The 13,583-nt window shown below is 37.1% G+C and overlaps 1 pseudogene; it reads left to right on the top strand.

The window, feature by feature from the left end:
• Positions 1 to 378: 378 nt before the first annotated feature.
• Positions 379 to 1,307, top strand: LOC131491567 (olfactory receptor 13D1-like; annotated as a pseudogene).
• Positions 1,308 to 13,583: the final 12,276 nt, after the last annotated feature.

The raw sequence follows: 13,583 nt of genomic DNA, 5'->3' as shown, positions 1-13,583 counted from the left end.
ACTGTCTCCAAAATGATGATATTCAAAGTGGTGTCTGTGGGTCCAAAGAACAGGAAGTAACAGATGTTTCTTAGATGCAAATAGTTCTTTCCTGCCTCGGAACTGTGTATCATAATCCCAGCAAATGGAATACAAAAGCCTATAATTTTTAATAAGCTATCAATGTAATTTTTACACATCTTCAATCCCTTCCCTTAAGAGCCAGAAGAGAAATTCAAACAGCTAACCTCAGAGTTCTTAGCACCACTCCAGCTATTGTGGGCACACACTTGGTGCCCCTCCTCCAGTGATCTCTCACTGCACATGGTAATATGCACTGACACGTTATGCTCACATGAAGTTTTCTCTTCTGGATTACTCCAGGTATAAAAAAGTAAAATGGACAGGATGAACTGGACAGAGATTGAGTTCATTCTGCAGAGACTTTCTGAGTACCCCAAGTGGAAAAACTTTTCGTCATGTGCTTGATGATGTACCTGGTGATCCTGCTGGGGAACAGCACCTTGATCATACTAACTTTCCTAGATTCCCGCCTCCATACGCCCATGTACTTCTTCCTTGGTAATCTTTCCTTCCTAAATATTTGTTACACGCCCTCCTTTATCCCCTTAATGTTAATTCACTTCCTATCACAGAAGAAAACCATCTCCTTCCTTAGATGTGTTGTTCAGATGTCTGTCTCCTACACTATGGGGTCCACCGAGTGCGTGCTTCTAGCAGTGATGGCATATGACCATTACGTGGCTATCTGTAACCCTCTGAGATACCCCATCATCATGAGCAAGGCACTTTGTATTCAGATGGCAGCCCTCTCCTGGGGACTGGGCTTTCTCAATTCACTGAAAAAAATATACTTGCAATACAGTTGCCCTTCTGTGGAAAAAATGCCATTAACCACTTTGTGAAATATTGGCCTTTGTCAAGCTGGCTTGTGCACATAATACTTTGATTGAGATTGCTATAATGTTAGGCAATGTAATATTTTTGTTTATTCCATTATTGTAAATTTGTATCCCCTACATTTTCATCCTTTCTACTGTACTAAGAATCAATTCAGCAGAAGGAAGAAAAAAGGCCTTCTGTACCTGTTCAGCCCACTTAACAGTAGTGACCTTGTTTTATGGGACAATCCTCTTCATATACATGAAGCCAAAGTCCAAAGACTCTGCTGTTGACAAATTGATTGCTCTATGGAGTAGTCACTCCCATGCCAATGATATGCCTATCATCTATAGCCTGGGGAACACAGAGGTGTTGGAGCTGTGAGAAAAATGATGAGTAGACAGTGGCTCTGGAGGAAAGGATGAAAAACTTACATCTTTGAGTTCATGCACAAAATAAACTCATAGATTTGAGGCAAAAGTTTTTCCATATAAACAAAACAAAAGAAATAAAGATTGTAGGTAGAATTACAGAATTTAGGAGTTGGAAAGCAATTTCAAGACAATAATATAACTTTACCTCTCATGAAAATGTTGTTACAAAATGTAAAGACAACCAGTATAAGAAGTGAGCATAAACTTTGAGAAATAAGAAAAAAATGAGATTAAGCTTTTCCAAGAAAATCTAGTACAGATCATCTTTAATTGATGGTGTTATATCCTAATAAACCCATTGAAAGTTGAGAATATCACAAGCCAATAAAGCCTTTAATACACCTAATCTACTGAACATCAGAGCTTAGCCTAGCCTAACTTGAATATGCTCAGAACACTTACATTAGCCTATAATTGGTCAAAAACATCTCATACAAAGCCTGTTGACAATAGAGTATTGAATACTTCATATAACTTATTGAGTACTGTACTGAAACTGAAAAACAGAATGGTTGTTTGGGTACGGGATGGTTTGAGTGTTATCAGCTCTTTACTCTCATGATCATGTGTCTCAGACTGGAAGCTGGGGCCACTGCCATTTCCTAGCGCAACAAAAGAGTAGCATACCACATGTTACTAGCCCACAAAAAGATCACAATTCAAATTTTAAAGTAAGGTTTCTACTGAATGCATATAATTTTCACATCATTGTGAGGTCGACATATCCTAAGTCAAACCATTTTAATGTATGGACCATCTGTATGTATGTCTACTGAACAAGTAAAACATGTATTTTTCAGTTCCCTTTCAAGAGAACTACTTGAGTTTTCCTGTTTGTTTGTCTGTTTGTTTATTACTGATTTTTGTTTTACCCAAGGATTTGACCTGAGTCTAACCTAATCTTTCAGGTACATATTTCCCCTTCTTCTTTCCCTCCTTTTTCTCCCATGTTTGCACATGCTGTGCTACATTCACTATTACCTCTCCAATTATATCATGTTCTTTCACACCTAAAGACAACAGCTACTTCATCCCCATCATCACATTTCTCTTTCTATGGTAACAGCCCAGAAATCTCATTAAACACAATTCAAGTGTTAGATCTTCTACAAATCCTTCCAAAGTTTACTGGGCTAGTTATTCCCTTCTCTATGCTGCGCTGAGTTTTATCTCTGTTATGGCTATTTTCCTTTTATACTATAAACATTTGTTAAATTCTGAAATCCCCCCATGTCAGAACTCACTGTCCTCTGTATAAAGTTGAATGTCAAATATATTTAAAACAGTAGGCACGGGGTGCCTGAGTGGCTCAGTCATTTAAGCATGCAACTGTTGGTTTCGGCTCAGGTCAAGATCTCGTGGTTCTTGAGTCAAGCCCCACATTTGGTTCTGTGCTGATGGTGTGTACAGAGATTCTCTCTCTCTCTCTCTCTCTCTTTCTCTCTCTCTCTCTCTCTGTCTGCTCCTTCTCTCTCTCTCTCTCAAAATAAATAAATAAAACATGTAATAAAAATTACTTTAAAATGTCTTTAAAATAAAACAGTAGCCAGTATTTAACTACTGAATTAACATTTCTTTTAAAATGTTTGTTTGTTTGTTTACTTACAGAAGGAGCAGGGGAGGGGCAGAAAAAAGGAGAGAAATATTTCCAAGAAGGCTCTATGCTGTCAGCAGAGTCTGACCTGTGGCTCAGTCCATAAACCATAATATCATGACCTAAGCAGAGATCAAAAGTCAGATGCTTAACTGATGGAGGCACCCAGGGTCCCCAACATTTTCAAAGAAGAATAAAATATAGTCCAAGTCCTTGATATAATACAGAAAGATAAGAGAACTTGAATTTATGCATTATTTCATTGACTAAACAACATATCCAACAGCTTTGGGTAAAATATCAGCTAATATTAAATGTATGGACATATAAGGGCAGATAAAAGAATGATAAATATACTGAAGAGGTCATTTGGGTTGGGTAAGGCAAAAATCATATCAGTGTATAATTATTCTATAATGAGGAATTGCTGGGGAAAAATATATCAATTGTATAAACCCTTCCCAAGGTATACTGACAATTTCACTCTTTCAGAAGCAAGAGTCATTTTAAATATTTCCTTTTAAAAGAATCCCCTTGAAATTTCTCGTAATAATTTTAGTTTTATTTTTTATGTGATATCCTAACATCTATTTATACATAATACAGGTGAGCTGCCTGGTACAGTGCCACAGCCTGAGCTGGATGAGGAGAGTAGCTCTGCTCAAGGGCCATCCGGCAAAGGTTTCAACAACTCAACAGAGTTCAGGAGGGAATCCCTGCTTGTTCTGCCCAGCAGGGTGTTTGGGGGCCTGAAGTAATAAGTAAAATGTCAACATGAAAGGGAGTCCCAGTTCAGGTTGTCAGAACTCAAGTAGACTTTAATAAATGTTTATTTCGGTGTGCCATTGAGATTTTATCATTGTTTATTACTTTGTTTCATTGTAGCAATATAAGACTGATGTAGCAATGACTGGTTTGATCACCTATCCAACACTGACTCACCTGGTCTTTATCCCTCTTAAAAGATTCATAATTTTATTGATTTGTCTATCCTATTTTTATCCATAGGGAAATATCTTGGTAAGTCCAAACCCCTACCTTACTTCCTAGAATATTAGCATTTTTACCTTTCATGCTGAGATATACAATCCATCTGGAATTAATTTTTGTTTATCATATAAGCCAAGGTCAAGATTTATTTTTTACCCTGTGCACACTATTCAACTCAACATGACTTTATTGAAAAGCTTCCTTCTCCACTGCACTGCAGCGTCACTTTTGAATAAACTGACCATATATGTTTGGATCTCTTTTGGACCTCTTGTTCTGTTCCACTAGTCTATTCTTATCTGTGCTACATTATCTTATTAGATATAGCTCTATAATAAGGCTTGATTTGGGTCCTCTAAATTATTTCTTCTTTATGGGTGTGTTAGCTAGTGTTAGCATTTGTATATTTTAGTGTCTGCTTATCTATTTTCACAATATACCTGCTGAAATTCTGAGACTGCCTTGAACCTACATTTCAATTTGGAAAGAATGACATCTTCTGAGAGTAAACTGAGGGCTGATGGGGGGTGGGAGGGAGGGTCGGGTGGGTGGTGGGTATTGAGGAGGGCACCTGTTGGGATGAGCACTAGGTGTTGTATGGAAACCAATTTGACAATAAATTTCATATATTAAAAAAAAAAAGAATGAAGGAATGACATCTTTAGATTACTGAATCTTCTAATCCATTAATTTAGCCTTTAAAAATTTCTCTTAATAATTTTTTATTGATTTTTCTTGTATACATGCCTTGCACATATTAGGTTTATTCATATATTTTTTTATTTTTGATAAATTATAAATTATGCTTTAAATTCTATTTAAACTCTATTATAAATTGTGCTTTAAATTGTATTTTTTTACTTTCTTATTGGTTTGTAGTGATTTTTGTATAAGTTTATAAAAATAAATTATTTATTTATTTATAATAATTATATATAATATATAAATATATATTATAATAATTATATATAATTATTTATTTATATAAATTGTTAATTTATTAACAATCTTGGTAAATTCACTTTTTTGCAACAATTTTTTAAATTTTTAATTGAAGTATAGTTGACATTAAATTTATTTATTAATTCCAATATTTGTAGAACATTTGAGTATTCTATATATATAGTATCATTCATAAATAGTGACAGATTTGTGTTCATTATTTATATAATTTATTATTACTTTTAATACTGACTGTAAATTCTGGTACTATTATAAGTGGCATATTCAGGAGCTGAGACAAATAAGGTAAAATGAGAGAATTTTATTTGAAAAATGTATTGGTGCCTGAAAATGGCTAAGTACTATTTAAAACTAGGTTTTAGATTCCTAAAATATTAAGATTCCTCTTGTAAAACAAACAAGCAGATTGTAGGAGACATAAAATATTTCTAGTTCCAAAATACTATAGCAAATATAAAGTCCATCTTCTTAGTACCAGCTGTAAATGAGCTCCCAGGAATCCTTTAAAATGTATTTCTAATGATTTTAGTGAGACTGAACAGAAGAGAATAAGTAAAAAAAAATACATTACTCTCTGATTTCTAATAAATGTAAAGCAAATTAACAAATTTCCAAGTAAGTTGTGTAAAACAACTTAGGACACAGTAAACAGTAGGGCATGATATCTGCTCAGAGATTGTTAATTAATCCCAGATGGACTGTACATCTCAATATGAAAGGTAAAAATGTAAAGGTTTTAGAAAGTAAGATAAGGAGGCTTGGACTACCAGGATATTTCCCTAGTTTCTTTGTAAGACAGAGTGAAAATTGGTTTCAGAATTTTAAAACTCAGTTAAAATCATGAACTTACAATATTGTAATTACTACAAGAATCTGATTAACTTGGAGTCTATTCAAATATGTAATGCTGATTGCCCTCTGTCAAGGTTGCTATATAGTATTAAACTTTTTGGTTCTAATATAGTATTATTTTTATAACTTTTTGTTCTTCTCCACCTATGATGCATTACATAGTTTTTCTTGTCATCCAAGCTAGGACACTTGACAATGAAAGAGAACTATTACTAATTATACCAGGGAAACTGGTGTTAAGTAGACTAGTTCTGAGCAAATGAGACATATGGTCACCATTCTAAGGTTGGTTCTATTAGGAGCAACATGTTCCAAAGACACAAGATGTTTCACTAAAAAAAAGCAGGCATTATGCTTTGTTTGTGCCTTGGCTGACAGCAACTACTTAAGCTTTGCTCTGAACCTGATGTCTTCCAAGGTCCGGATGTAAGTTCATGGAGTCATGCTTCTCTGGGACTCAGGTGGTAACAATTTAAGATATAATTCCACATTTGTGGGTCCAATTCTGGGTTCTCTATTCTATTCCATTGGTCTTTGTGTCAGTTTTTGTGCCAATTCCATAATGTCTTGATGATTACAGATTTGTAGTAAAGTCTGGGATTGTGATGCCTCCCACTTTGGTTTTCTTTTTCAACATTACTTTGGCTATTTCAGGTCTTTTGTAGTTCCATACAAATTTTAGGATTGTTTGTTCTAGCTCTGAGAATGCCAGTGCAGTTTTGATGGGGATTACATTGAATGTGTAGATTGCTTTGGGTAATATCAACATTTTAACAATATTTGTTCTTCCAATCCATGAGCATGGAATGTTTTTCCATTTCTTTCTGTCAATTTCCTTCATAAATTTTCTAAACTTTTCAGCATACAGATCTTTTACAACTTTGGTTAGGTTTATTCCTAGATATTTTATGGTTCTTGGTGCAATTGTAAATGGGATCAATGTCTTGATTTCTCTGTTGCTTTATTTTTGGTGTATAGAAATGTAACCAATTTCTGTGCATTGATTTTACATCCTGCAACTTTGCTGAATTCATGTATCAGTTATCACAGCTTTTTGGTGGAGTCTTTAGAGTTTTCCACATAGAAGATCATGTCATCTGTGAAAAGTGAAAGTTTGGCTTCTTCTTTGCCAATTTGGATGCCTTTTATTTCATTTTGTTATCTGATTGCTGAGGCTATGACATCCAACACCATGTTAAACAACAGTGGTGAGAGTGAGCATCCCTGTTATGTTCCTAATCTCAGGGGAAATCTCTTAGTTTTTCACCACTGAGGATGATTTTAGCTATGGGCTTTTCATATATATCTTATATGATGCTAAGGTATGTTCCTTCTATCCCAACTTTCTTGAGGGTTTTTATTAAGAAAGGATATGTATTTTGTCAAATACTTTTTCTGCACATGGTTCTTATCCTTTCTTCTTTTAATGTGATGTATCACACTGATTAATTTGCAAGTACTGAGCCAGCCTTGCAGCCCAGGAATGAATCCCACTTGATCATGGTGAATAATTATTTTAATATACTGTTGAATTTGATTTGCTAGTATCTTATTGAGAATTTCTGCATCCATGTTCATCAGGGATATTGGCCTGTAATTCTCCTTTTACTGCGGTCTCTGTCTGGTTTGGTAATCAAGGTAATTCTGGCTTTATAGAATGAGTCTGGAAGCTTTCCTTCTGTTTATATTTTTTGGAACAGCTTGAGAAGAATAGGTATGGCCAACTAAACTTTTACAAAGCAGGAAAGAGTGTCCAATGGAAAAAAGATAGTCTCTTTAGCAAATGGGGCTGGGAGAACTGGACAGTAACATGTAGAAGAAGGAAACTAGACCACTTTCTTACACCATACACAAAAATAAACACAAAATGGATGAAAGACCTAAAAGTGAGACAGGAAACCATCAAAACCCTAGAGGAGAAAACAGGCAACAACCTCTTTGACTTCAGCTGTGGCAACTTCTTACTCGACATGTCTCCAAAGGCAAGGGAAATAAAAGCAAAAATGAACTACTGGGACTTCATCAAGATAAAAAGCTTCTGCATGTCAAAGGAAACAATCAAAAAATGAATAAGACAACTGACAGAAAGGGAAAAGATATTTGCAAATGACATATCCAATAAAGGGTTAGAGTCCAAAATCGATAAAGAACTTATCAAACTCAACATCTGAAAAACAAATAATCCAGTGAAGAAATGGGCAGAAGATATGAATAGACACTTTTCCAGGGAAGATATCCAGATGGCCAACAGGCACATGAAAAGATGTTCAACATTACTCATCATCAGGGAAATATAAATCAAAACCACACTGAGATACCACCTCACACCAGTCAGAGTGGCTAAAATAAACAACTCAGGGAACAACAGATGTTGGCAAGGATATGGAGAAACTGTTACACTGTTGGTGGGAATGCAAACTGGTGCAGCTACTCTGGAGAACAGTGTGGAGGTTCCTCAAAAAATTAAAAACAGGTTTACCCTATGACCCAGCAATAGAATTACTAGGAATTTATCCAAAAGATATAGAAATATTGATTCATAGGAGCACATGTACTCCAGTGTTTATAGCAGTGCTTTCAACAATAGCCAAATTATGGAATGAGCCAAAATGTCCATCAATTGATGAATGGATAAAGAAGATGTGGGAGGAGCCAAGATGTCGGAACAGCATGGAAGCTTTTTGTATGTCTCACATCGATGAAATACAGCCAGAGCAACACTAAACTATCCCACACACTTAGAAAACTGATTGGAAGATTAACACAACAACCTGCACAACCTGAACCACAGAATTCAGCAGGTACATGACACGAAGAACTGAACTTGGGGAGCAAGAAGCCCCAAAAGGTAGGGAACCCCTTTTGCGGGTGGAGAGAGGATGGAGACTGGGGAGGGGGGAGCATATGGGAAAAGCACCCCTCCCCAAAAGCAGCTGGAGAGAAAGTGGAAAATTGGAAACAGCCTCAGGGACTATACTAAAAAGGGAGAAAGGATAAAGGAGAGATAAATTCCATTAAGACTAAACAAGGGGAGTGCAAAGGCTGCAGTTCTGCAGCTCGATACCTGGCAGTGCTCTGGTGGGCAAGGATAATCCCCAGGAACAGAGTGGGGTCCAGGAGATTCTCAGTCCACATGGGGAAAACCGGTTCCACTGCTGAAAGGACATTTGGTAGAGAATATTGAAGCCACCTGGTCCCAGCAGACCCCAGAAGTCAGCCATATTCGCTGGTGCTGGGGCAAGGTTGTTGAGGGTGAAGACTGGTGCCAGATGTGTGTTATGATTTTCCATGGTCTCTTAAACGCTGAGGCTACACTGTCTTGCGATCTTTTTGGGGGGAGGGCTAGCACCTGGCTGCAGTCTTGGGGCACTGGCAACAGCAGGGTCCAGCAGGCGTTCTTGGATACAGCCGACATTCGGCCATTGCTCATTTGGCCATTGCTCAGTGAGACCCTCCCACAGAGGGGCAGGGCAGGTCAAAGCAGAGTCCTTCAGAAGTAGGGGGCCAGGGAAAACAGCCGCATCTGAGACAAAACTTGGGAGAGAGGTACTGCCTAGGGCCTGGTCACAGAGAGTGGAAAAGCAGGGAATGCATGAGAGATGAAGACAGAGGACCGGTGCGCAATTGCTGATCCGGGAGAATAGACTGGGTGGCGCCATTTTTCACAGCTCCCTTGCATGCGCATGCTCACCGACAAGCACCTCAACAATCCACCCCAGTAGGCTAGCAGCACCATCTAGTGGAGAGAGAAGCTGTTACACCGAGCCCTGCCCAACTGGGCCAATTTTGCTCTTCAAACACAAACCTCACCACCAGCTTAATTCAAGGACTATAAAGAGCTACAAGAAGTGACCTCTAGGGGAAAACAAAGCAATTTCAGTCCTCCTTCAATATGTTGGCAGGTTCATCTATTCATTTTTTTTCTCTTTTTCCTTTTTCTCTTTTACAATTCTTTTCTTTTTCTCGAATACAGAAAGAGAAAAACCTCATTTTTATTTTCAATTTTTATTAAAAATATTTTTCTTTAATTTTTACTACTATATTTTTTACTTTTGTGTAAATTTTTCAAATTCTACTTTACTTCCATCATTTTATTTGTCTACTTCAGTGTACAAACCTTTTCAAATTTTCAAACAATTTCCATTTTTATGTTTTTCCTTTTTCTCTTTTTCATTTCTTTTCTTTTTCTTGAATGCAGAAAGAAAAACCTCATTTTTACTTTCAATTTCTTTTAAAAATATTTTTATTTAATTTTTATTACTATATTTTTTACTTTTATGTAAATTTTTTCAAATTCTATCTTACTCCCATCATTTTATTTGTCAACTATAGTGTATTCACTTTTTCAAATTTTTAAACGATTTCTTTTTTTGTCTTTTCTTTTCTTTTTTCTTTTTTTATCATTTTTCTCATTTTCTGTCTTTTTCTTAAATACATAAAGGAAATTAATATTTCCTTTTTAATTATTATTAAAAATATTTTTCTATAATTTTTTCTACTATATTCTCTATTTTGTGTATTTTAGTCTACTTTAGTGTATTCATTTTTTCAAATTCTCAAACAATTTCCTTTTTTTTCTCTTCCCACTTTTATTTTTTGTTTCTCTAATCTGTCAATCCACATTCTACACCCAGACCAAAACACACCTAGGATCTAGCATCATCTATTCAATTTGTGTGTGTCTGTGTTTAAATTTTAATTTTAATATTTTTTAATTTTAATTTGTTTAATTTCAATTTTTCTACCTCATTAATTCCTTTTCTCCCTTCAAAATGACAAAACGAAGGAATTCACCCCAAAAGAAAGAGCACGAAGAAACGACAACCAAGGATTTAACCAACACAGACACAAGCAAGATGTCTGAACCAGAATTATAATCACGATAATAAGGATACTAGCTGGAGTCGAAAATAGATTAGAAACACTTTCTGTGGAGAAAAAAGAAGTAAAAGCTAGTCAGGATGAAATAAAAAATGCTAAAAGTGAGCTGCAATCTTGAATGGTTGCCATAGTGGCAAGAACAGATGAGGCAGAGCAGCAAATCAGCAATATGGAGGACAAACTTATGGAGAATAATGAAGCAGAAAAAAAGAGGGGGATTAAGGCAAAAGAGCACAATTTAAGAATTAGGGAAATCAGTGACTCACTAAAAAGGAACAACATCAGAATCATAGGGGTCCCAGAAGAAGAAGAGAGAGAAATAGGGGTAGAAGGATACATGAGCTAATCATAGCGGCAAACTTTGCTAACCTGGGGAATGATAAAGACATCAAAATCCACGAAGCACAGAGGACCCCCATTAGATTCAACAAAAACCAGCCATCAACAGGACATATTATAGTCAAATTCACATAATACTCAAGCAAGGAAAGAATCATGAAAGCAGCAAGGGAAAAAAAGTCCCTAACATACAAGAGAAGACAGATCAGGTTTGCAGCAGACCTATCCACAGAAACTTGGCAGGCCAGAAAGGAGTGGCAGGATATATTCAGTGTGCTGAATCAGAAAAACATGTAGCCAAGAATTCTTTATCCAGCAAGGCTGTCATTCAAAATAGAAGGAGAGATTAAAAACTTTCCCAGACAAACAAGAATTAAGGAGTTTGTGACCACTAAACCAGCCCTGCAAGAAATTTTAAGGGCAACTCTCTGAGGGGAGAAAAGATGAAAATATATATATACCAAAAGCAACAAAAGATTAGAAAGGACCAGAGAACACCACCAGAAACTCCAACCCTACAAGCATCATAATGGCAATAAATTCATATCTTTCAGTACTCACTCTAAATGACATTGGACTCAATCCGCCAATCAAAAGACATAGGGTAACATAACGGATAAGAAAACAAGACCCATGTATATGCTGTTTACAAGAGACCCACTTTAGACCTAAAGACACCTACAGGTTGAAAATAAGGGGATGGAGAACCATCTATCATGCTAATGGTCAACAAAAGAAAGCCGGAATACCCATACTTATATCAGACAATCTAGACTTTAAATTAAAGACCATATCAAGAGATGCAGAAGGGCATTATATCATAATCAAGGGGTCTATAGACCAAGAAGACCTAACAATTGTAAATATTTAGGCGCCAAATGTGGAAGCACCCAAATATATAGATCAATTAATCACAGACATAAAGAAACTCATCAATAGTAATACCATAATAGTAGGAGACTTCAACACCCCACTCACAGCAATGGACAGATCATCTAATCAAAAAATCAACAAGGAAACAATGGCTTTGAATGACACACTGGACCAGATGGACTTAACAGATATACTCAGAACATTTCGCCCTAAAACAGCAGAATATATATTCTTCTCCAGTGTACATGGAACATTCTCCAGAATAGACCATATACTCAGACACAAAGGAGCCCTAAGTGAGTACAAAAGGATTGAGATCATACTGTGCATATTTTCAGACCACAACGCTATGAAACTCGAAATCAACCTCAAGAAAAAATTTGGAAAGGTAACAAATACTTGAAGACTGAAGAACATCCTACTAAAGAATGAATGGGCTAACCAAGAAGTTAAAGAGGAAATTGAAAAGTATATGGAAGTCAATGAAAATGATAACACCACAACCCAAAACCTCTGGGATGCAGCAAAAGCAGTCATAAGAGGAAAGTATATAGCAATTCAGGCCTTCCTAAAGAAGGAAGAAGGATCTCAGACACACAACCTAACCTTACACCTTAAGGAGCTGGAAAAAGAACAGCAAATAAAACCCAAAACCAGCAGAAGACAGGAAATAATAAAGATTAGAACAGAAATTAATGCTATCGAAACAACAACAACAAAAAAAAACCAGTAGAACAGATCAATTAAACTAGAAGCTGTTTCTTTGAAAGAATTAACAAAATATAAGCCACTAGCCAGTTTGACCAAGAAGAAAAAGGAAAGGACCCAAATAAGTAAAATCAAGAATGAAAGAGGAGAAATCACAACCAACACAACAGAAATAAAAACAATAATAAGAGAATATTTTGAGCAATTATATGCCAATAAAATGGGCAATCTGGAAGAAATGGACAAATTCCTAGAAACATATACACTACCAAAACTGAAACAGGAAGAAATAGAAAATTTGAACAGACCCATAACCAGTAAGGAAATCGAATTAGTAATCAAGAGCTGCCAAAAAACAAGAGTCCAGGGCCAGATGGCTTTCCAGGGGAATTCTACCAAACATTTAAGGAAGAGTTAAGGAAGATGGTGGCATAGGAGGACGCTGGGCTCACCACATCCTGCTGATCACTTAGATTCCACCTACACCTGCCTAAATAACCCAGAAAACCACCAGAAGACTAGCAGAACGGAGTCTCCGGAGCCAAGCGTAGATGAGAGACCCACGGAAGAGGGTAGGAAGGCGAGGAGGTGGTGTGCGCTCCACGGACTGGTGGGAGGGGGCTGGGGTGGAGGGGCGGCCCACCGGCAAAGCAGAGCCCCCGAGTATGGCTGGCAAAAGCAGAAGGGCCGGACGGAGTGTGTTCTGACAGCAAGCGGGACTTAAAATCTGGAAGGTTATAAGCTAACAGCTCTGCATGCAGAAGGGGAGGTCTGGAGGATGATGGGAGGGAGAGTTGTTGAGCCCCGGAAGACAGAGCGCAGCTTGGTGGGGAACAAAGGCGCTCGCCAGTGCCATCTCCCTCGCCCATGCCCCAACCAAAATCCCAAAGGGAACGAGTTGCTGCCAAGGAACTTGCTTGCACCGTGCAAACACCCAAAGCTATGCTTCTGCAGATCCATCCCTCCAGCGGGTATGACTCCCTCCCGGTGCTGCAGGGTCCCTCCCGAAGTGGATCTCCGAAGAAAAAGCAAGCTGAGCCTGCACCTCCCACCCCTGTGCACCTTGC

The sequence above is a fragment of the Neofelis nebulosa genome, chromosome 12 (assembly GCF_028018385.1).
Source record: "Neofelis nebulosa isolate mNeoNeb1 chromosome 12, mNeoNeb1.pri, whole genome shotgun sequence".
NCBI classification, from domain to species: Eukaryota; Metazoa; Chordata; class Mammalia; order Carnivora; family Felidae; genus Neofelis; species Neofelis nebulosa.
The sequence above is the reverse complement of the archived record's forward strand: the minus strand, read 5'-3'. Positions and strand labels throughout refer to the sequence as shown.